This window comes from Charadrius vociferus, unplaced genomic scaffold (genome assembly GCF_000708025.1).
Source record: "Charadrius vociferus isolate BGI_N301 unplaced genomic scaffold, ASM70802v2 scaffold192, whole genome shotgun sequence".
NCBI classification, from domain to species: Eukaryota; Metazoa; Chordata; class Aves; order Charadriiformes; family Charadriidae; genus Charadrius; species Charadrius vociferus.
The window spans coordinates 1,624,338-1,650,102 of record NW_009647437.1 but is presented as its reverse complement, the minus strand read 5'-3'; the positions used below and the strand labels follow the sequence as shown (position 1 = coordinate 1,650,102).

Here is a 25,765-nt window from a genome sequence, read left to right as displayed (position 1 = left end):
CAAACTGCATTTGCTAAACTTTAGATTGGTGTATATTTCGCCTATGCTGTTATCTATAGACACACGCAGAGTTTCCAAAAGGTTTATGATCTGTGATCCTGTAGAAGGTCTGTTTATACAATAATGAGATTGAGTCTATGTTCAATATACAGTCAACGTACAGAAAAAAAAACCAAAAAAACAATACTTTGGCTTTTGGGTTCAGTTTCACAATGGGGCCAATATTTTTGTCTCAGAAAACTCAATAAAGTAACTTTAAAAGTAGCTACAAGGACAATAAGGATTTCTAAAGTTCTCATTCAATACTTGTTTAAAATTCCTTGCCATTGTTTACCAGTTCCCCGTATTCATTCCATATGTATTCCAAATCAAGAACATTTCCTTGATCAAGAGCTTACTAAATTAAGGCTCTGTGCAACAATAAAGTCTAAGTTTGATCATGGGAGAAGCAGCGTTTCTAAGACTATTCCCAACAATAAACTAAACCTTTATTAAACTGATGACATTTACACTAGGCACAATAAATCAGAAAATGCTTACAGTGCCAGCAACATGTGCTGAATGTGCTAACAAGGCGGGATTTTAAATATTTGTATTTCATGCCTCTTAGAGCCACAGCATAGGTTGTACATACATTTATTTTCTCAAGTGCAATACACAACCTATGCGTGCCTTGACATTAAGTAGGATTTGAGGAAAAGAGATAATAACACTTCGATTTGCTGCTCTTTAGAATTTGATTCTTACATGAATAAGTCAAAAGTTAGAAGAGCGACTTTTTTTTAACCATAAGTTTTTTGTAACTTTGTAACAAACTAGATGCTTCCTAAAACAACAGAATCTTGATTTTATATATCCTTTGGACTCACACAGGGATACTGAAATCTACCACCAACTGCTACATTACTGTATGCAATTTGACCACCATACACTAGTAATGTCTATCAAAATATAAATATATATTAAAACATAATAGCATTATGAATCATAGTACGATTCAGAGTGTAAGGCTTAGACATACATATGAAGATGCAGAATACTTTCAAAAAACACGATTGTTCCTGAGTACATTTTCTGCAAAAGCACTCCAGTTATCTCAGCAAGTGCTATTTCACAACATGAGGAATCCTTGGTTTTGTCATCTGAAGTCTATGCATACAACTGTTATAGCACAAATTTGTAAACACAATTACAAGAAGCACTTCCATTAAAGTAAGATCAAGGTTGTAAAATAAAATACTTCATTTAGGAAATGACAAAATTAGTTAGGAAATGCCGCTACACCCTTAACATAGCTGTCTTGCATGTATGCCTTAGGAAGCAGCATGTAACTAAATACTGTGACATACTATACTTCACAGAGGACCACTGCTTCCTTTTCGTTCAGAGAACTAAAGGCCAGTGTTCATTTAATGGTAAAATGATCTATATTTACACTTCAGTTAAATACAACCCCATTTCTTACTTTCTGAATTTACCTCTTAATAGAGCAGGCTTCTCTAGCCTTTGGCTTGAAAGCTGTATTCAGGCTACCAGAATTCATTGCCTGATTTTTAGTGTCTCACTAAAGATATCCAACCAGTTTCCCCTTACAGAACAATTCCTCCACCTCACAGTCCTTGCTGACTATGTTCCTTACAGCACGTGGTGGTCTCCCTGGGGACCGACAGAAGTCAGAGACTTTCTTTAGATGAAGCCCTGAGGCACAGAAAGAGGAAAAACATCCACTAATTCTTGAGTGTCCAAGGCACCTACAACATCATTTTTTGATTATCTGACATTTCTGTTTTAGCTGTTGAAATCACCGTTTCAGCTGTTATTTGCTTCTGCTGATCAGACCCCAGGCTTTCAGAAAAACAACATACTAGCCCACCATCACAGAGAATCCTCTGGCAGATGGAAGAAAAGAATCTGCTCTCCAAGCAACAATCAACAGCACAAACCATGACATCCCCATTTATATAGGCAACCCTAAAATAATGGTGCATTTTTTAGAGCCAAGGACTCAAAACATACTTCTGTGGGTGTTTTTTGAGGTGAAAAATAAACACCAAAAACGTCATCTGGAATATCAGCTCCTCCATAGGTTGTTAGCAGAATTGCAACTTTCAGATTAGCTCAACTTATTTATGATTAAGCAAAAAGTAAATGAAAACATTGCAGCAGCTTACAAAAAGCAGCAGTTAAAAAGAGTGAAAGATGTATTTCACCTGAGCAGTCACAGGGAGGTGATGCACACAGAGATCTCTGGAAACGTACTTCTGTTGCTGGCCCTGTGGGAAACATTGTCTGGTGCACCCATGATTTCTCTCCAGCCCTCCTGAAGCTGAGCTAGCATAGCCTCCTCTCCACCTTTGACTTCTTGTCTCGCTCCAGTTACTCTTATTCACTTCATTCATTGTGAATGCATCCCAAGCTCCTCTCTAGCCAATCTGGTTTCTCTCTTGAAAAAAAACCCTCATCAAATATGTGTTTATTTCTGATTCTTCGTCCTGCCCAGCCACTACTGTTTTACTCATTCTTCTCTGCCATGTGCTCCTTGCTGTATGACTCTTTCTGACTGAGGGTTTGTCCCACTCCCTCCTCTGATCATCTGCTCTTAGCGTCAGAAAGCAGCATGGATCTTTTCCCCATATTTAGCCTATGAAGTCTTGTGGTAGAAAAAAAGAACGATTTAAAGATTAACAGCAAACAATCGTAGCAGTATCTCCTGCCATCCTTCCAACTGTTAAATATATATGAATGAAATTTACAAAATCTACAACTTATTTTATATATATCTCTATAAATTATGAAATATGTATCTACAAAATCTACAAAATCTGAAATATATGAACATGAAAGCGATAATACATATTAAGCATTAACTGTATTACTTAAGTATTCCCTTTTGGAATGCTATTTTTGGAATTTCAAGCACTAAATCTGTTTTGTTGTCTGCTTCTATGCTATCCAAAATTCAAATTACCAATTTGAAAAGATGAGGAAGAGTAAAATTTGCTACTTATAGAAATAATGCCAAGTTTCAATTATCACACTCCTTATTTTTCAGCACTGAAAACATTTCAATAGTTACCAGATTCTCACCTCATTCAAATGAAAATAATTTTGGAGGGGGGGTGTTAATAAATTTTAGAGAGAAGACAATGTTTCTTATTCATTTGACAAGCCCTGCCGAAGACAATGAGATTCTTTATATTAATAAGGCAAGTAAAATTTGACTTGTACTAAAAACAATTGAAAAAATATGACAGTAACTCAAAAGCTGACAATGCTTTCAAACATTTGGGGATAGATGGCACATTGCAGTTCTAGTTTCATCACCTTACAATATTTATGTCACCAATAAGATCCTACTTCAGGCAGGGTCAAAGTAAACTGTCAGGTAAAATAAATCTTCTACAATATCTTACTAAAAAAAGCCCTGTTAAAAATCCAGGTTTTCTTCTTTCATATATATAATGTGAAGATATACAAAGTTGTATTTGTAATAATTATGTATACCTATATATACACACACAAAAAAAAGCTCATGTCAGTTAGACCAATTTACTTAAAAAAAAAAAAAATCGTGGGATAATCTCTTCTGAGCAGTACATGCATATTTCTCATTTTGGAGTAAGAAACATTTTGCAATTGCAAATCAGATCCCTATATTTAAATGCTCAGATTTGTAAAAGGATCTTAAAAGATGTAATTGGACTCTTCATTTCCAGGATTCTCCCTATTTCTTTCTGACAGTTCACACTCAACTATTACAACAGTTGTACAGAGCTCTTTAAATGCCAAACCTAGACAATTCTATTTATTCTAAAAAGAATTGCAAAGAACCAACTAATAAATGGTAACACAGAGTTTTCATTAATTGTTCTCACTCATCAGCAGTTCAGTCTGATTCTACATCAGCCTCACAGAATTATCTGGCCTAACATCTTCCCCTTCTGTTAGGCTGTCACTTACCTTAACAAACAGTAAAACATGTGGCTGCGTACTTTAATACCAAATATTTACCATATCATTTCCTTAAGAGCACATAAATAGAATCCTCAAAAGAAAAGGCTATAGTAATTATGAGGAAATACGTATTTGAAATAATGAGAGCTACAACAGGTTTAAAGCACTTAGATGATCAATTTTTATTTGTCTGAAACAATCTGTATTGTTGTGCTGTACATACTGTCAACAAAACTAACTATTTGGAATTCTGTATTATATATGTCGATTGTTATCACAATTACTTTTGCCTGCCAAAGGAAAGTGCGAGGTATTATAACTTCTGGAGGTTAACACAGGAGACATGCAACTGGCCGCTTCATTATGCGAACATTTACAGTGTAAAGCACTTATCAGTTGGAACAAGACTGCAATGAATGAAGTCTCTGCTACGTAGTTGATCTTGAATGGAATGTGTATTTTACACCAGTACTATGATTTAAGTTTTTTTTTCAATGCTAGGTATGACAGTGTGTTTCTAATTCTGGAACTGAAAAATTCAATGGGAATGGGATGGATAAATGCTTCTTTTTTACACGTGCTTTGAAAATGAGGAAAAGAATTCAACAGGAAGCTTGTCTGAGCACACAGTTAGCAGGTATTATTTGGAGAGCTTCCAAAAGCTGTCCATATCTCCCTTGATTCATATGATTTCTTCACATATACCTGTTTAATTTCCCTTAAAATGATGATAAATTCAAAGACAGTGTACTTTACTGTCCATTTAGAAACTAGTGTAGAGATCTTAAATTCTAAATGCCAATCCTCTATGACCATTTTATTCCTGTGTATTTTTAAGCATTTTATTGGTCCTGCTGCCTTTTTGAGTAGCTATACAACTGTAAAAGGCAGTTTAATATCATTGGAGAATGTTGCCTTTTGCTACTACTACCATTTAAATGTAATTACTTTTAAATCAAGGCTTACAAAGCTGTTCTCATTCTAATGCCCAACTTTCACACTAAGTAAAAAGTCTGCTTCTTCATGAGAAAAGTCTCAAAATTTTTTAAGTGTGCCTACATACAACAAAGGATAATTAAACTGCTGTGTGCATTGGTTCCCAAACATTCATAAGCCCTTTAACTTGATGGCTATATGTCAGTTTCTTTACAAAAAACAATATAAACTGTGTTTTACCAAATCTAAATATAGATCAAGAAAGTGACATATGTCTTACCACAAAAAAAATATTTGAACACAAGCTTCAGCTCATACCTTAGACCCATGGATTTTCAACCTTTGCCAAATATTATTATTAAACAGATGCAACAAAACCAGTCCTTGTTATTAATCCCCCCTCCCCGATAAGACTTATTTTACATAAATAGTTGATTTATTTTTGATTTTGACACTTTCTCACATATCTACTTTTGAAAGTGATGCCCACTAATCTCAGCTGGCAAAGAAAGAAACATTACAGTTCATAAATACCAATAGTTCACTGCTGCTTACTAAATACCTGCAGTAGTCCAATCAGAATCAATCAAACAAAAACCACCCACGTAAAAATATTTTTTGAGACAATCTATGGTTAAAACATCTTCCTCTCTTACTTTAACCTAGGAAATAATGCTCGAATTGACTCAGATTTACCTGTCAGTAACTCAGCTTCTCCCACAGGAGATATGCAGCTGAACACCACTTCATCATAAGGAATTGATATTGGTTAGTTTTCAACAGAAAATATAATGCACAATTTTAAAAGCAGATTATAGTTGTGGACAATATTATCAAATTAATTCGTAGTAGTAATAAAAAAACTCTGTTTATCTGGCAAAGCTTATTTTTAGCAGTCTTTAACCACACAAACAAAAGGAAATAATATTTTCTACTTTGGGAATGTCCAATTAAATAATAAATAAATCTATAAATTGCCTCAAGTTGCCACAATTTCAAAATGACAACCAATATACAGCAAAGATAAGGACCCTGTATACAAGCTGCTTGGTTGTATTATGTTTTATTATGAAAACATTCCAGTATTTCTAGCCTGACAGAATTTATACTAGGGTGTTGATTCGTAAAATGGCTTAAGAGTGTACAGTGTTTTAGGTGTGCGGATAGGTAAATTTCATAGTACTGGGTAGGTGCTTACAGGGAGGCATGCATAAAGCTGCTGTTCTCACATTTTAAATTCCTATTTACTGGCAGACGCAGTGGGGTTTTTTCCTGACATACTGTCATGACAGATTACCCAGTAAATTTAGTAATATTGTTTCTTGTCTTACTGGCCAAAAGGAGCTCCAGTAGGTGAGCACATAAAAGCTCTGAGCCCATTCCCTTTGCTAACTCAGGTGTGCTGGCTGCTGGCCTCCCCCACTTACATGAAACCACCTGATGGTTATATATGTTATAAATATATAACCATTAGACTCATGTCTGACACAAAATAAATTCTACATAAAATCTGCAGCTGCCACATGGGAGGTTAAAAAAAAACAAAAAAAAAGAAAAAAAGAAGTGATTCCTTCCATACTTTTTGAAGGACATGGTTGAAGCATCTAAATAAAGGAAAGGATTTAAGGCTGTGAATACATCAGGTTAGGAACCAAAACTCCAAAGAGAGTGGAGACTGCCACCTGTGGTGATTTCCAGCCCATGCCACTATGTGTGTAGAAATGGCTCCTTAACTGAAGGATTAAATTTTATTGTCACGGCATCTAAAGCTCAGTTCAGCAATGCCCAAGTCTGTTTTCTGACACAGCTCTAAGTCCTTCACTTTAGATAACCCAGATGGGTGGCATTTAAAATGAGCACCCACCCCTGAAAATGTAGTACTGCACAATTTAACAAAGAGCCTACAATAAACCTACATATGGGAGTGGTTATGAGTCAGGTCAGCTGGTGACCCTCAGCACAGCACCACTGTAAGCTAACGTGGTTCTGTCTCCCATTTCTACCCCATGTAACAAATCTAGAGGCTTAGGAGAATTCCTACCTGTAAAATGGATCTGACATTTATTTCACAGATGTGATCTTGTACAGATTAGTTAATACCAAAAAAGTGCTTTTGGGATTATAGTGCGATACTTACCCTTTCCTGAGATGATATAACACACTGATATATAACACTGATAGAGACAACAAACACTTCCTTAAAATAGTGGAATTGGCCTAAATATAAAGGGAAACATAAAAATTAAACTGGAAAAAAAAAAATCTAGGTAGTGAAATGCACATTCAGCCAACACTAGCATAGATGGAAAGAAAGTAAATTTAATTCACAAAGCATAGGTCACAGTTCTACAATAAATATCAATAGACAAGGAGTTGATGTTAAAAGGTGTAACACGTTCAGATTACTTTTTTAGTCCTGAATATGACCTGCAGAATTCTGTTTCTCAAGTGCAAGAAGCACAAACACATTTGAGTACTCCCAAATTACCAAACAGCCCCAAACAAAAAAAACCCACCACCTTGCATTATTTCACATTCCATCAAATTTATGGAATGTCAGGAGATGGGAGGTAGAGGGTATTTCGGGTAGAGAGCTATTACAACCCTATTCTAATTTTTGCTAGACTACCAAACATGTCACAAAACCAGTACACATTTCAGTGTAGCTGGAGTTCCTCAGGACACCAAAGAACTACAAGACAAAACTATGCATAGAAGATTTGATAGGATACATGTGTAGTACAAATGATTAAAACAATGGTTTCAGGAAGTGAATGAAATTGGAAGAAAGAAAATCATCAGGTGACTTTCAGTGCAGAAGACAATAATGCATTCTATAATTAAGTATAATGTTTCATTCAGTTCATCCTCTCCCTCATCTTCACATAATTAAAAACTCAAAACAGATTCGTGTTTTTCATTCTTTTGTTGCATATTCCATGATAAAATATAACAACAAAAAATAAATTACAGATTTTAATTAAAAAACCATTCACCAGAGCACAAGATAAGAGGCTTGTGTATCAGGCAGAAGCAGTAGATGTCTTGTATTAAAACTTTAGAAAGTCTTTTGACAATTTCATGAGAAACACAGTCTAAATAAAATGTGGCTAAGATAGCTGCAGAGCTGATCAAGAAAACTGACTCTAGAGAATAATTCTCAATGGTTTATTGTAAAAGGAGGTGATTTTATCAGGTGGAGTCTCCATAAACTCCTGCACCAGATTGTGCTCTGTTCAGTGTTTTCATTGATCATCTAGATAATGGAAGGAACATACTTATTAAATTAGCAATATATCAATTTAGGAAGTCCAATATGCTGAAAGACAGGCTTTAAAGGACAAATGCAATGAATTGGGAGAAGTCTGGAAAGAGAGGAAACAATTCAACAAGGACAAGTACCAGGTATTGCACTTGGGTAAGAATTATGTGCCGCACAATCACAATCAGCTATAACTGATTTGAAGAGGACCAGGATCTTATGGTAGGTCAAAAGCTCAACAGGAGTCAACAAAGTTGTGTGGTTGTATGAGAGGAAAATACAATATTGGCATTATAGGCTGTAAAATACAAAATCACCCAGTTTACTTAGCATTATGAAGGTCTCAACTGGACTGTTGTGTCCAGTTTTGACACACACTCTTCAAAAAAGATAAGAACCAAATGTATAAAGGCTAAAGAAAAGTCAGAACCTAGGAAAAAATGTAGCTTAGGAAACTATAATAGAATTTGGCTTGCTCAACATAAGGAAAAGAAGATATAGGCAAGGCTGTATGATGACTTAAAATACCTAAAAAGCTATTACAAAAGAAAATTTCATTTTTGCCAATGAGCAAAACAATAGTAAGTTTAAGCTTTAGTAAAAAAGACTACCATTAGATACCAGTAAGGAGAGCAGATGTCAAATCACCATTGCTAGAACCAGTATGTTCTAAATCTTTGTTTTATGAGCTAGTCACTCAAGTATTTTGCAGGTGGACTGCAGTCTTAATTAAAACCCACAACGCCGTGCCTCTGGTAATTAGTACAAATGTGCAGTTGTACGCATATTCCTCATACATTTTCCATTTACCAAACCACTTATACAGGGGGCTCTTTTAATCCACCACGTTGACCAAAAATTAGTTCTTTAGATTTCTGGAATAATGCCTTGTCCGTTTCTTTCTACATTATTGAAAATATTTTGAAAAATTACTAAAAAACACAGAATTTTATTTAACTGTACTGAGACTCAATAAGCGTATTTAATTTGTCAAGATAAGTACATGAATAATAGTTCTACATTTGACAGTTCACCTGGTCACTGCTATGTGGATTAGTTTCCATCATACTTTTCAGTTAGAACTATCATCAGACAAAAAATTTCAGATGGACGTATTATTCACCAAAGGTTTCAAATTCTCATTTTCAGAAATATTTTACTCAAAATAGTTTCATTTAAATTCAATTCTGTGAACTGATGCTGAACTAAGTTGAAACATTTCACCCCACCATTTTCAAAAGAAGACATGAGTTCATCCATTTGAACACGATTTTTTAAATGAAATACAGTGCAACCTTTAAAAAGTTCTCTAGAAAGACTTGAAACAAAACCAAAACAAGGTGCAAGTTGTGCATAACATTTCAGTTGCATTTATATGGAGAAAAGAAAAAATGGTCACTGTCCTTGCTACCTCCACACTGCAGCCGCTATATTACAATACAGAGAAATGCCCCATCTGACATGTAAGTCAGATCCCATCAGCAGCTTTGTGTGAGATTGAACAGACGGTAGCTGCTCAAGGAAGTACTCCAAACATGGCATTCCTTGAGCATGTTTTGCACCTCATGCCTGTACTTTTGTGAAGAACAGCGCTGAAAGCAGAGCTAGAACATGGCAAGTAAAAGGAATGGTGAAAACAAAAAGAACAATTACAAAGAAACTTGCCAGTTCCACCGAAACTGCAACAACCTACTGCATGTCAAGCTAAATGAAACTAATTTGAAACTATTTATTTCAATTATGGTAAAATTTGAAATATTTTAAGAGAAAACTCTACAATGCATTAAAAGACTAAGCTTAATTAATAACTTAAAGGGATGCTTGCCACTGTTATCATACCCAATCTCAATTAAAAAGGTGATTAAGATAAGTTATCTAATGTAAAAGTAAAGCCCATGAAATTAATTAAAATAATACATACTGATCCCCTTCAACCAATCTAATTTAAGGTGGTATACCCTATCTTCAAATTCTTTTAATTAATTTAAATCGAAAGATCCAACTTCTCATGATAATCCATTTAGAACACGCAGAATTCTTTCAAAATTGCTTCAGATTATAGGTCAACACCAGTGCATAAAGTCAGACTAGCATGAGTAGTACACTTAGAAACATACTTATGCCAACAACTTTTATAAAAATTAAGACAACAGACCCAATGCAAAACCCCAGCTAATCAGACAGCCAAGGTACAAAACACTGTTTAGCAATACAGAAAACTAATTGCAGTTGCTCTAGTAGATTCGTATATTTTTACCAAAAGGTTTTCACTGGAATATCCTGAACAGGAGAACCCATTATTACAAAAACTTCAAACTGACCAAGAAAGAAAGAAGGTACTCAGAGAGCTCAGCTGGGCTTCTTCACCTCCCACTTCTCTGAGCTGGTGCCATATTTGAAAGTGTAGGCACAGAGTTAGGTTATGTCGCAATACGTTGTAGGAAAAAAAATACTTTAGAGGAAGCAGATCACTGTTATGATTATTCTTTTCACATATAAGCTCCTGATAAACAGAAGATTTTAGTGAGTGGGGAAAGCAGAAGATTGCAGGACAATACTTAGACAAATCGCTGATGTTCCATCAAAGAATAGTTTCATAAAACCAATTCTGGTAGCAAGAGTAATTTAAAAGGTACCTGCTTCTCCCCGTATACTTATTTTCTGCTCCATTCCATAAGCTCTATGCCGGTTATGTCAATGTGACTGCTTGGGATGATGCTGTAAACTGAATCAGTGAAGTGAATTGGATGGGGGAGGGAGGAAACAGCTGGTTTTTCTTAACCTTGATCATGAAATGTTTTATTTAAAAGGAAGCTGCATAGTGAATAGTAAATTGTAGGTATCATAAATATGATATTTCATTCAAAACAACGTGTTTGTCGCTATCCAAACACTCTTCCAGTCAATTTATTTTTCGTTGAAGACTTTTTCAAGAGGGTGTGAGGTTCTGACATGGTAAACAATTTCAAACTGCCACACCAGTGGAATGAGAGAAGGCTCAGAAGACAACGAGTGGCAGTTTCTTCAGGTGAGAATACCTACTGAGGCACAGAGAGGCAGGAAGCACGTTCAAGTTGGTATGCTTTTCCCCACAGAAAACAAGACTTTTCCTCTAAAAAAGGGGGAGAAACTTCCACAGCAGCACCTGAAAAACTCAGTCTGCTGCCTTGTTGATTCTAGGTTATGTTACATGAAATACAGGAGCACCTCTGCCGCCATAAAGGATGCCATCCTATGCTTTTCCCCAAGTAGCTTGATGACATCTATATTTTCAGGCATGATAAAAAAGTAGCTGCCACAATCTCTCCATAGAGGACCTCAGATACCTTTGAGTCACACAGCGAGAGCTCTGAAGAAACAAATACCTCTCTGAACACATCCTCACATACTACTACTACAAGGAAAGAAGACACCCCTCTTGTTCTAGTTACTTGAGAGGAAGGAAGGAAGAAGGTTCTTTATTTTTATTTATTAAAAAGTATTTTAAAATCTACTTTAAAACAAAAAGAAGTTACACAATTACCAGTTTTAAATAAGCATAATATTAAAATTAATATAATCTGAAAAAAAGAAGTGAAAACTAAAAGGAGAAAATTTATTTATTTATTTATTTCTGCCCTCTGCCTGCCCCCACCCCCCACCCCCACGCTGAGGCACGGCCCCCCCCCGATATGCATTTTCAAAGAAACGTGATGTGGACTTGGAAATTAAGAAAAATCTTCTGGTTATTTTCATGAAAAATATTATATGAAGGGGCAAAAATATTCTCCAATTTAGCTAGATCATTTATTGGGGGGGGCAGCATTTTTACCCCCCCCATTTTTTTCCAGTATAAAACTTGTGGCAGAGACTGGAATTTCTAACCGTAAAATTAGCACAAACAAAAGCAGTTCTAAAGATGGTGAGTAGGTGTTTTGTAACAGTGGCTATATCCAGTCACCATGTTTTCAGTTAACTGTACAATATTTTTTAGCAATAAAACATTTTTAACAAAAAAAATCAAGAAAACGAGTGAATGTGTAATTCTTCTTTTTCTCTGAAACATAGCTTTAAATTCTGTTACCTATCCTATTTACATCTACGCCAAACTGAAAGCTGAAGTCTTTGCAAGATCTACTCACCTACAGGAGCAACAACTTTGGACTATGTGCTTGGGTAGCTCTGTAACTGTAGCACCCTCTGCTGCTCTTTTAGTTCCAAAACATGTAATTGTACACTCAACCAAGTAGAAAATAAATGCATATATGTTGAACGTGTTGTTCCTAGTAAATGGTTACACTATTAACTAATGCCATACGCAGTTTAAAAGAAAATATTTTGCTATTACATATAGCATATTTGCAATTTTATACTACTTGAGCACTCTGGAATATCTTGTTTCTGTGTTAACATCAGGTAGATATTAGATGAAAATCCCAAAACATGCTGTATTTCATTGCTTAAAATTCTCCTTTACAGACCCTGTAGCTTGCTTAGACTGGTGGCAATCAGTGAAGAGGCTTATACTTTGGCCCATGACCATTTAACTTAATTTAAATGTATGCATAATTTGAAATTATTACTGCAGGGATATAATTATACAAGCATTTCAGTCATAACTGCTTTCTCCCACAAGCAAAGGCAGGCGAAGGTGATACTCTCAAAAGCTCATTCTTGCAAGATTTTCCTTGCTTTTTGGATAGTCTGTTGCAGAAGAGATTTTTCTTCTGCAAGCATGAGCATGGCTTGTGGCTCCTGGAGCTGACTGACGCTATCCCACAATGCCACCACTGAACCTTCTGCCTGGGATCCATCAGCTCTTTTAAAGGACTATCTTAGGACTAGAGATGGTCTCAGGATGTACCATCTTTTTAACAGATGGCATACTGTTGTTTAAAATGAACAGACTGATCCTTTCCTTCATTCCAGTCCTCTTTTCCCTGTCTCCGGTTTATGCATAAAATTAAAGCTGAATGAAGGGCATTTAGCACTGCATCCTGTCTGCATCGAGAATTCACTTAGAGTTTTCACATGGAAACTGCTCTCTGAGAAAGGATGAACAAGAGAGAAAAAAAATTCACATTTTTCTGGGAAAGTGAAGACCAACTGTAATTTGTAGTGTGCATTTTCATTCACAGTAGCAATCCTACAATCAAAATGCATCTTCGGAAATCTTTCTGAAACAGACAGAATACAAGTGTAGGTACCAAGTTTTGACACAACACTGCACAGAGGCAATTTCCAGAGTTAACACTTGGGACTCTGCAATACACCATTTACAGCTACCACAGTTGGCTCCACTTTTGTTCTGAAGTCGTACTGGTATAAAGCAGCATTTTTGGAAGCAGTCACAAGTACTCCTCAAAAGCTGCTTATTGATATTTTATATAATGCTGCCAGCTAGTGGTACATCTTGTACTGAGTTGCTATCTACTGGGAGTGTAGAGAAAGTGGTATTAACTGGAGTCTGCTCTGCCACTCTTCTTTTGATGGTGTATGGTGATGTGGCTGTTTAAGACCATAAGCAGGAAGATCAAAAAAGTGAAACAAAACGACCACAGAAATGCTCCCTGGAAGAGCTTGTTTTAACACAAGCTACTTAGGAACATAACTAGAAGAAATAAAACTCCCCCCAAAACCACACAAACCACGTTATTTGAAACAAATGAGTATGTTTAAAAAGGACATAATATGCAACATGTTTCAGTTTTTACAAAATCTGTTTAATACACAACTATGTCAAACTAATAACCTCTAGCAAAACATTAACCTTCCTGATAAATACTCAATATGGCAGTCAAAACAAACACACAGAACACTAAGATATTTAACTCTTTTCTGATAACTTGGTCCAAATTGTTTAAATTAGTTTAGTGCCCAGTAAAGAAATTCTGCCTATGCAGTGTGTCCTAAAAGAACATTGAAGTCTATAATTATTAAATGGGTCCCCTCACAGAGCATGCCACTGTAGATGGGACTGATAACATGTTCAATACTTGCTAGTTCCATTAATATTAGGTATTAGAAGAAATAATCTAATAGTGTTAAACACCATTTTAGGAATGTTTGGGGTTTTTTTTAGGGTAGAATATCATTTCATAATATGAAGTTCTTGAAGAACACCACAGCAACTGTAAAAAATAGTCGACCTAATTTTAGAAATACTACAGCTATAGTTGCCCTCAGAAGTAAAAAGAGGCAGGATTCCTGTCTACCATTTCTACTGTCGGTTAACACAAAAAGAGCCAAGAAATACACAGAAAAAGGTCAAAGAAAGAACCAATTCAAATGAAAGGAAATGGGAGTGCACACAAATTCAGTCAGGTACAATCCAAACAGAGCAGCTCAGCAAATACATGGTTGGGGGAACTTTACTATGATGGTGTGACAGACACATAGTTGCTCTGGCTTGGGCACTGGGGACATTTACTCCATAAAGGTGGTAGCAAAAAAGTACAATTATTACACTCCAAGCCAGTACTTCATGCTGCCAGAGGATAACTAGTTTAGACTTACCCTAACAGAGGGTAATCTAGAGTGCTTAGTAAAATGGGTATAAATCAGTAATATATCCATACAGGCATACTTACAGACACAGACATTTAAAAATGGGGAAGCAGTGATTCTGGAAATGACTTCGCAAGCACTGTATATAATATCACAGCATGAACCCTCAAAGCAATACTGAATCCAAAAGGACAAATATGAATCTTTGTATATACAGAGAAACAGTAACGAGAACTACAAATGTCATATTACTTCTGTCTTAGGACTGGTGTTGTACCTATTAGAGTAGTAAGTCTTGTTCTACCATCTGTAATCAACAAAAAAGTAGCTGAAATACTGGAAAAAGTTAACAGAAGAGCTGATACCACATCTATCAATAGTAAAGCATATGAAAACTTTAGCAGAGTAATTAACTTGTGTTAATAAGGAAATTTGTGTAGATTGATCACAATCTAAGCATTCACACAAAGAACAAAAATTAAGAAATCATGTTACTGTGTTTAACAGAGTAAGGTACACTGTCTTAATCCAATATGTAAAGGTTAGTATTAAAGCACTTTTACACATTTTATCTGCTGTTCAAAATAAGTACCTGAGTTGTTCTCTAATGAACTTACACAACAATATTTTTTCTGGATCCAAAACCCCAGTTTGAATTTTTTTACTATTTTTTGCCCTTACTGAGAACAGTTTATAATAATAAAGGGACTTGTTAAAAAAGTCCCTCTAGCTTCCTATTCTCAGAATCTACAATATCAAATCTCTCTACATGCTTCCCATAATTTACGCAAAGCATTTTCTGAATGTTTTTATTGTCCAGCTCACGGTGCCTACATCTATAGCTGATGTCAACCATAACTACAAATGTGAATTTTCTTTCTCAGCCTGAATATTATTAATTTGGATATTCATATATCCCTTAGATATCACTTTCATTCAGAAATCAGAGAACAAATTTCTCTTTGGCAACAGTTAAAGACTATATTCTGAAGTATTTTGTGGCAGGACTACACACCTACCTTCAATGTTCAGAACTGAATGAAAACCAGCAAATTTTAAAACAGAGAGTGCATAGTTTATGATTTTTTTTTTTTCCATTTGAAGGCAAAGGTTTATTAACTAAATTGACCTTTTTGCTAATGAAAAAAAAAAGTTTACTGAAACATAACTTTGGAACACTAAGACTGGAGTTTTGAGATGAAACACATATATATCAGAGCAGTTTCTATATCATTGGTTTGATAAGGAGGACGAGATATGCACATTTCTTGAATATCTGGCAAACTTAGACCCCCCCCAACTTTTTTCTATCCATTTGCTTGTTTGAAAACAAACAAAAATAAACAAAAGAAATAAAGCAGAATAATCAAGTAAGAATTACGTGCATATCTGTAAATGTTAATTATATGATAGTACTTACTCGTTACATCAAAAATATTTAAATATTTTTGCTCAGCTTCTTTTCCATGATCTACTACAATTTTGTAATTCAAGTCCATTAACAGCACAGATAATTTTATTTGTAAGTATACTGAAGCAGAGCCATACTGGGTCAGACATTGAAGGTCCACTTATGGCTCATCTTGACTCAGGTTAATGCAGCCAGTAACTGATGCTTAGATAAGAGTGAAAGATCATGACAAACATATCATCCTACTGCCCCATTAATTCTCCTAACATCCAGCGCTTCCTAAGCCATAAGTGATGTCTTTATATTTAATAGCCACAGTGAATTTTTCTTACACAATTTTTTCCCCTTTGCTTTTTTGAATATATGTCATGTTCTAGGATCCAAAACATTCTGTGGGGAGGAATTTCACAACTTGACTGTGTGCTTTCTTTTGTTTTCCTCTGGTTTGAGTTTGCCCACTCCAAACTAGAAGTACCATTGTTTGCTTCCCATGTTCTTGCACTGTTGCTCCTCAGATAGCCACTGCTGGCCACTGGCCAATACAAACCAATGAGCTAAACTAATTTTTTGTCCAACCCAGTCCAGCTGCTCTAATGTTCCAACCACAGAACCCAAAATAATCTGTACTGGGATGACTTAAGGATACATCCACAAAAACAACTGTGCTACAGCGTAGCACATAAAACGCTATGGCAGGTAGACCTGTACCTCTGACCACAGTAATGGTGTTTCTCAGCAAAATGAAACAGTTATTGAAGGCTCATACAGAAATATTTTATATTGATAAAACTAGACTTCTATCAACATAGTACTGTATTTAAATAAACAATGACTTACAGACATTTCCCGTGTTGTCAAAACTTGTAAGAACATCTTTAACATTTAAGAGTCCATTGTGGAATCTGGAAGAAAACATAAATAGTGACTTTACCAACATATAAACAACAACAACAAAAAAATAAATCTTGCCTCTTCAGAAAAGAGGTTCACTTCTCACAAACCCCTTTCCCAGACAAGTAGCAAACAGGCACCATTGTAGCCACCAGGGGGAAAACAAGGGACAATCACTTGTCTTCAACGTTCTATCACCAAAATCCATGAATCAGGAACATCTTTCTCAGAAACTAATATTTTATCAAAAGGAAAACATTTCCAAAGAGCATCAGTTTTTGTTTAGTTGCAGAAATCACATATAGGAAAGGAATAAAGCCATTTCTTTGAAGAGGAAAAACAAAAGACTATTTTTGAACAGCAGCTGTACACACATTCCTATTTTCTCCCACAAAAATCAAGAACACTTCATTTAATTAATATGAACAATGAAACTGATTAATGTGTTCAGCAAACTACATTTTCTTCAGTTTTACATTTGCATAACCCAAGTGAAATAAACATTCAAAACTGGGCATAATAAATTAATTAACTGAATTTCACATACCAACTGCAAATTTTAGAACAGTGAGCAAAACACTAACAGCAGCAGAAAGCACATGCACCAAAACTGAATAAAAATTTGCCTAAGAAGCTTCCTCTAAATGTTATAGATGTCAGGCTAGCTGGATTCACACACACAGAAAAAGCAACTAATTTTTTTAACTATTCCAAGCTATTAACTGGGCTCAAAATGAACAAAATAATAAAAAAAAAATCTTACACTTTACAACAATCAGATCACATAGTTGTTTCACAAACGCACTAAAAAAAATCTAAAAAGAATTCAGCAAAGCAGTAAAATACAACCTTTTAATAATGTTTCAAATATAGCCTCTAAGGCTGTTTAGGAACATGCTAATTTGAAATATAGAAAAAATAGAAGAAATCCAAGAATTCTAGCACCTATAAAATTAGTTCTCATTCTCTCAGCTTTTCTTTCCTTAAAGGAGATCGTTGTAAGAATGAAAAAAAAAAAAAAAATCAACTTTATTGGTGCAAAAAAAAGCTATTTATAGCTTCTGATAAGCATAAGCATTAAATAAAGCAACATTTACATGTTAAATTTTGAGAAACACCAAACAGCAACTAGACTAATTCTTAAAAAAAAAAAAGAAAAACAAATGGAAATCGAATCAACAAACTGAAATGAGATCATAAACAGGGGCAACGAAATTTATGAAAGATGTTAGAAAAGGATCAACCAGACATTAGAGCTCTTCTCCCAGCTACTTAAAAACAAACCAAAAATACATTCTTTAGCTGCAGTGGAAACCTACAAGAATTCTGATGGATCATGTGGACTTAAAATGCACTTTTTCTTCTTTTTTTTGGCAAGTTTGTTTTCAATCAGATTGGACAACTGATGCAACAGAGTTAATTCAAAGGAAATGACAAGAAAGCGGACAGGATCAGTTCTGCCAACCCCAGAGCTGCCCTTTAAACTGTCCCCTGCTGACTCCTTAGCATCCTACAAACTCCATAACTGTGCAGATGTCTGACACAGTTAGGGTCTCTCAGACAGCTGGGAACATCTCATCTTCTAAATGAATGTAAGATGGGGGATGGGGGAGAGGAGATGCTGAGACAGTAAAGAAATATTTTAATCTTTGTTGGCATGTAGATTAGTCCTGGGATAACATGGTTTGGTTTGGTTTTTTTCTCTCCTCAACTTCTGTAGGTACATAGTCCATATATAAAGGAGATTTATCGTGCAAATCTCCAAGTGAGATAGGAGGATGAACAATTTAGCAATCTATCAGCTGCAGTTCAACAGAATGCTCTGAAGAAAGAAAAACAGAAGTGGAGTGTCCTGGTCGAGAGAATAATACAATTTATATACTTCAGGGTCAAAAGGTAGACAAAGGCGAAGAGAAATGATAGTACCATAGCACTGGCCCTAAAATCATCACTAAAGCAAATTTCAGGCTGTTTCCAAAATAATGGTTTATAACTGGAGATGAGAAGTGGACAGCTCCAAAGAATAAGCTAAGATTCCACAACAGATGCATGCCACACACTTACTGTTTTTAAGGTTTTCCTGAAATGTTGGTGATGTTTTATTTAACCCACTGAATGCTCTTCATCTATATCATTATTTTTGGTACACTCAGTTTTCATTAAGGATCAATTCTTTCTCTGATTCTAAAACATTCTTTCCATAATTAAAATCAACACACACAAATTTCAAACATATTCTTATATTCATTATTCAGTGGTCAAAAGCTTGTGGTGTGCAAGTACAAACACAACACACCCCAACGTTTGCTCTCTTGACCAGCAGAGGCGTTTTGCACAGGCACCCTTTTCTGGCTGCCTGCAACACTCAAAATCTCTTCATCTAACCCTGTCTCAGCAATCTCTTTCTTGCTTTCACAAATATTGTTCGTGGCAAGCACATAAGTGAGCCATAATTTAATGATGAGAAGCATCCAGCTTTGCTAGGAGGGACCTCCCCCTTCTCAGTCTTCCAGATGCCCACTCCACACTCATCGTGAAACAGGACAGGGTTTAACAGCTGCTTCCTTTAGTCTGATCAGCTTATGAAACCTTCACTAAACAAAAGCAGGGAGCAAGCTCAGTCTCCTAGCATGAGAGGAGTAGCCATCATCTCAACAGCAACCTGGAGAGCAAAGCCACTGTCATTTACTCCAAAAATCACATCTCGGGTCTTAACTACATTACTGTTTTGGACTATTTTAAGACTACTCCCCATTAGTAACAGTGAAACTTCCCAAGTCAATTAGCATGATAGGAAAATACCTCTTCTTGCTGATAAAGCTTTTTCTCCCTGCACCAGGATAAAGAAAAGGCACTTAAATTCCACTGGTAACCACTTAACAGTTAGGGAACCCAAACAGTGAAGAACTGGGCATAACTTCTACTGCAGACAAGTTTTAGGACTGAGGAAAGCAACGTGCCAACAGCTGATCTACTTGTGAAAGGGAGAGCTCAGGGAGACACACTTCGAAACAGCAATAGCCACGTTTCTCCATTTGGAGGACTGTATTTGTAGAGCCTGTAGACAAACTCTGCACCAGCTACTGCCCAACCTTTTCTCACAGATCTGACTTGCAGGCTAAAAGTTACATGCACCTGTAAATACAGGTATTCTCTAACCCCAAATTCTGCCATAAATTTCACGCTACTCAGTCCTGCACCTAAAAACCGCAGCTTCTGGTTTGGGATCAACTGCGCTGCATGTACCTCCCCAGCAGCTCCGTAAGAGATGCTGTTTCACTGTCCCGACCCATCCCATCAGCTGCTCCTCCATTATCGAGCACAGAGAAAACTGCCAATACACATCACATCTTATTTCTGTGAATGCCTGTCATAATCAGAGCTTTCACCAGTATGCCTTACAAACTGCCCGTAAAGAGTTCGTGTCACGTGCACTGAATTACCAAAGTCAAGGAAAGGAATCACAGAAGCTTGTGGTTAAATCCCAGGCCCAAAATTCCCATAAATTTCTACAAGCAACTCAAAATACAGAAGAACATTAGTATTTAGTGCTTTGGAATATGTCACAAATGCTGTACAGTTCAAAGAACTTCAAAGCTGTGATTGCTGAGACCAAAGTACTTCAAACAAGCGTAGGTAAGCATCACGGAGAAAGTGAACTTCAGACCAGCGCGGTTAATCTGATCTGCAGTGTTCGTACTATAAGTCTTCAAAGTACAACATCCAAAAATTTCTACAGCTGAGGCAGAAACTTATAGAAGACAAATCTACAAATGATAAACTAATTTAACTCATGTTTCTCCAAATACAAAGCAAAGCAAAATTTCTTACTCTGGACTATGAACAAATCGACTTTGGATGCATAAATGAAGTCAGAGAGAGATATGTATTTAAAATATACTAATGTTCCTTCCTCTCCGATTCAGGCAATACAAGTGGCAGACTTTTACACGTATTTATAAACGACTATAGACAGCAGAATAAAATAATCCTGCAGTAGCTCCCTATTAATGTATGTTTTTCATCAACGATAATGAAACAAAACTATGCTCCTTCTTTTACATTATTCTTCAACTAAATGAGGAAAAATAATACAAATAACAAAATACATATAGTAAACTTAAACTACAAAAACTAAGGTAGACTACATTTCCATATAATACTCCAAAGAAAGAAAACCACAACACACCACAATACATTATTAACCTGAATACAAAATAGAAGTACAGTATTTGTGGAAAATGAAAGACAGGATAAGGGTGAAAAGTTACTGCTGAGGCTTTGTAAGTGCTAAACCTTTTTGTAAGGCAAAAGGCTTGGTGAGTGTCACCATCAATTGTCATTGCAGCCCTGTAAGAAACTCAGAGCCATCTGCAAACTTTTTTACCTGATCAAATGTTTTTTTCTGGGCCAGATATAGCAAAACAAGGTAACTCCTCTTTCACTCCAGTTCAAGATGTCAGCTTAATATGGTAAGAAACCAAAACAATGGCTTCTTTGACTTAAAATTGTTTTTACAAACACATGTCTTGGGCAATATGATGGAACAGTCTTAGTTTCATCAGTGAATGAAAGTAGCATGTTACCAAATCACTTTTTTTCTCTTTCCTCAATTTCCCGCTCCTGTGGCCAAGCTTTTATGCTGCTAAATCCACATCATGTCTCTTAGCATGCAATAAATGGAAGAAAGTAAGTTTATCATAGCAGCACGAATTGTCCATAAGGATTAGGCAATATTTCTTGAAATCTGCTTCCTTTCTTTTTTTTTATGTCTATCCCTAAAATAAAAATTCATTAAAACTTCAAAACGTTTGATAGCGGAAATATCCTATAGGAATAGCCAATGCAATTCACTCGTAACCCATTTTCTAACATACCACTTGCCACAGACAAATAACATGCCTCTCATTTCTAAACCAAAGGTCCAGAATCATCTAATAATTTCTTTCATATTTTTATCTAAAGGTTTATTCATATTCACAATAAAGGCATGATACTTTGTAAAGAACACTTAACACTCTTCACAAAGATTTAACCCTTCCTGTAAGCTGCTAACATTGTTCTTCTCCATTCTGCATTTTAGTATTTGAAACGCCAAATGACTGATCAATGGAAAATATTTTACCACAGAAATAACTTATTTCTTCTCTAATTGCTTAAAATGAGCCTACAATTTTAAAGTAAATCCATATCCTGAAATAGAAAATTTGAAGATATTGATTGCTCCTTTTTTAACTCTAATAAAAGAATAATTTTCCTGTCTAAAAGACAGACACCATCTCCACAGTGAGACACTACATCTTTATGATCTATAATCACTTCATTACTAGAACTATTCACATAAAATTTAAATGTAAAAGCATATTCCTGACTAAGAATAGAAGGATTTAGAAATGCAACATTAAATAAACATTTTAAAATGTCTCTACTTACTTACTCTGTATCTTCCTATCACCAAGAAAATAAGTATTTAGCACACAATTTTTAACAGCAAAATGAAATACCTCCAAAGTTAAAAAGAACTTGAACCACGCTAACAAACATCAAAGTTTTACAAATAAAACCATATTTTTAATAGAGAAAAGATCCAGAAGGCCAGATAATATCTGTAATGAAACATAGCCTTTTCCACTTCAAGCTTGCAAGAAATTTCACTCAAAATGAGATCTATATTTTTCACCTGCAGACTAGATTACTCAGTTTACTGCATTCAAATGTGAACATGAAAACTGCAGCAAGATTCCAGCTTGGCTAACACATCTGCATTCTCCACATTAGACTGCCATAAACATTCAGTCTGATTCCCAGGCTAACTTCCTGTCCGCTTAGGGATTTATTTTTTTAACTAACATTAATTTCAAACAGCACTAGAGAGCAATTTCATGTATGTAGCCACCCAATTCACATCATCAAGACAAGGATGTAGTGTGCAGGAGCATCAAATATGGTATAAATTCAAATTACACTAGAATAATCAAATGAGATTCTGAATTATAACACAAGAAATTGCATTTTGACACATCTTCCACTCCTACCAAAAAAAAAAAAAATCATACTCATCAGACACTCCTTTTCATACCCCAGAGCTACCGCAAAGCACCTTAGTATCTTTACAAACTTTAAAGAGGCCACCTTCCACCATGTATTGTGAATCTACATTTCATTAAGCACACTAGAGATCACTGTTTAACGAGAAGAGTCAATGATGTTGTCACCTCAAGGATCTAATCAAAACGGCACATAAATGCAGCTTAGTTTTTTTAAGAAGAAAATGCCTTGTATTGGTGCTTCTGGCTTCCTGCTTTGAAGGATTCGTTACTAAGAATGATTCTAAAAACAAACTAGTGACAAAAAAAACATGGCATAAGCTCTTCTTTCCCGAATGTCAACCCAACCTGAATTTGGTTAGAAAAATAGTAGCTTATTAAAACAAGCTGCATTGAGAAGTTCAGAAAAGCATGCACATGACTGGTAGTTCCTACTGAAGCTTCTTTTTGCCTAATAAACTGGTCCCCAAGTCCCTTGAGAGCAGTAATTCCAGCTAGGTCATAGCATATCTGAATATACAATTTGATCAGTTTTGATAGCCCTTGAACTGATATAGCTTGACCTTTATACTCTTTGCCAAAAGCCACTAACAACCTTATGAACTTTCTTAAGTATTTAGTCTTGTCAAGATATTAGCTGACAACCCTTTTAACATCCAACATACGCAATGAGCTTTCCCAAGAAGATGTTAATGCATACGGAAAACATATGTAGATGAAAATTCAAAAGCACTTTTGTCAAGATTTTAGAGGGGCCACAGCACCATTTTTTTCCTGACAAAAAGATATATAAAAAGGCTCTCCTACTCAAGCACACTGTTCTGGGTTTACCTGACTGATGTTACTGTTAGTAATATGCTAATAATATGCTCTTGTTATCATGTTAAAATAATTTCTATTGATTAAAATTATGATAATTAATATTTTGCCATTGAGAGGAGAAAAATGAAGGGAAGACTGTCAGACATACAGAGGACCTTTAAATTTCCAAGACATGATCAGTTCTCAAAGATCCAGGAATGCTTATTCTGAGATTTCTTATCTTCTAGATAAGCAAGTTTCAGCGAGGACAACTGTTGCTCTGTTATGTACATTAAACTGTTATGCTTACCCTCTTAAATTACTGCTTCTGCAAAAACAGAGAGGAACCTTTATTTAACACAGACTTAAGGTAAAGTAGATTTTGTTGCAGGATTTATACTTTGTCCTCGCAAAATACACAGCAAGTATTTTCTCCTTCCCTTCTCCACCTTCCTGCAAGATTCTGAAATCATAAGTATATACAATCTATGGCCACTCAATATATAGAGAAAACATTTTAATACAGAAGTGTAAGTTGTGATCATTATTGCTAAAATGATCAGTGATTACCATTTTTAATAGATCACTGAGTATCACTATTCTAGAACAGAACAAAATACAGGGAAAAAATAAAAACAAAAAATCCCTACCAGGAGACAATCTCCCTATTCTCCTCAATAAACAGTTTTTGAAACCCAATGTGAGCCTGCTTCAGCACAGGAACTGTACATTTCCATTGGCCAAGGTCAGAGGAACATAAAAGATTAAAAAAAAAATCCCCATACTTAGAATACCATATAATGATCACCAGTAATAAAATCATGCATAAACAAACATATTTGTTTGCAGTCTACAGTTTAAGCTGTGTCCTACTATAAGTGAAGCTACTGTTAGCCAAATAGAAATGCCAAACAAAATGGTGACATGGGAAGTGATGGAAACACAAGTACACAAATACCAAATGTCAGAGCAAGATCAGTCTGACATTCCCTTAGTTTTTGTACTGCTGGCACAGATGAACTTCAGCTTGCCTCCTACCTTAAAACTCGCACAACTAGTAAATCAAGTGACACCCAGTGTTGCAAACCATGGTAGTGAACTAAGGAGACTGAATGACAAGTTCAGGACTGCAGCATAAAGGATTGCAGACTTGCTCAGCCTAAATTCTAACTAATCACCAGTGTGCCTCTGAAGACCTAAAAGCAGGGACTGCACAAAGAGTAGACTGTGAGCATCTGGATAAATCTGCACCATTCCCCAGCAGTTCATTGGAAAAGTCCATACGCAGAAAAAACACTGTACCTACATCTCTTACAAACAGGCAGTATTTTCAAATGGAAAAGTTCTCTTTTGAAGCCTCCTAGCATCAATAAGTATAAGCTTGGAAAATGAAAAATTAAGGCTTTATAAAGCTCTGAATAATTTTGTATTTGACTTTTCACCCAGCTGCAAATTTAAGGCAACCTGCGTTGGTTTTTTGTTTGGGTGGGGTTTTTCTGTTTGTTTGGGGTGTTTTTTCTTGTTGTTTTGTTTTACAACCTTGCAAAAATGCCACTTAAAGATGGTAACTTGTTTGTGTTAGATCTTAGTTTCTAAGACTGACTTTAAAGGTCCCAGTTAAATAAAAATGCACTTTACAATTATGATGACTCAGGCTCTCCAGAATATCTTCTACTATGCACAGAATGCAAAATCCTACACCCTCAGCAGGGCTAATTAGGGGCTGCAAAACAAGTATTGATTCAGGGATGCTTAAGTTACTGTTGCAACGATACCTATTGAGGCAAAACCAAGTTATAGATATGTACAAAACTGAACAAGGAAAAGGAAACCAAAGCACGAGAAAAGGGGTAAAAAACACCAACACATAGTAATGAATGGGAGCTCTAAACGTTACTGTTTTGCTAAAGCTACTGAGTATTCATTAATGCTCCTTCAAAGGGTTATTTTTGGGGGGTCAGGGTTTTTTTTGCGGGG

The 25,765-nt window shown here is 35.7% G+C and overlaps 1 protein-coding gene across 1 annotated transcript in view; it reads right to left on the bottom strand.

Moving 5' to 3' along the window:
* CAMKMT (calmodulin-lysine N-methyltransferase) overlaps positions 1-25,765 on the bottom strand; it is a 219,095-nt gene that overhangs the window by 192,396 nt on the left and 934 nt on the right. The window contains exon 2 of the mRNA XM_009880642.1: positions 16,887-16,951. The gene's annotated coding sequence lies outside the window, so the exon portion shown is untranslated. The remainder of the gene's footprint in view (positions 1-16,886; positions 16,952-25,765) is intronic.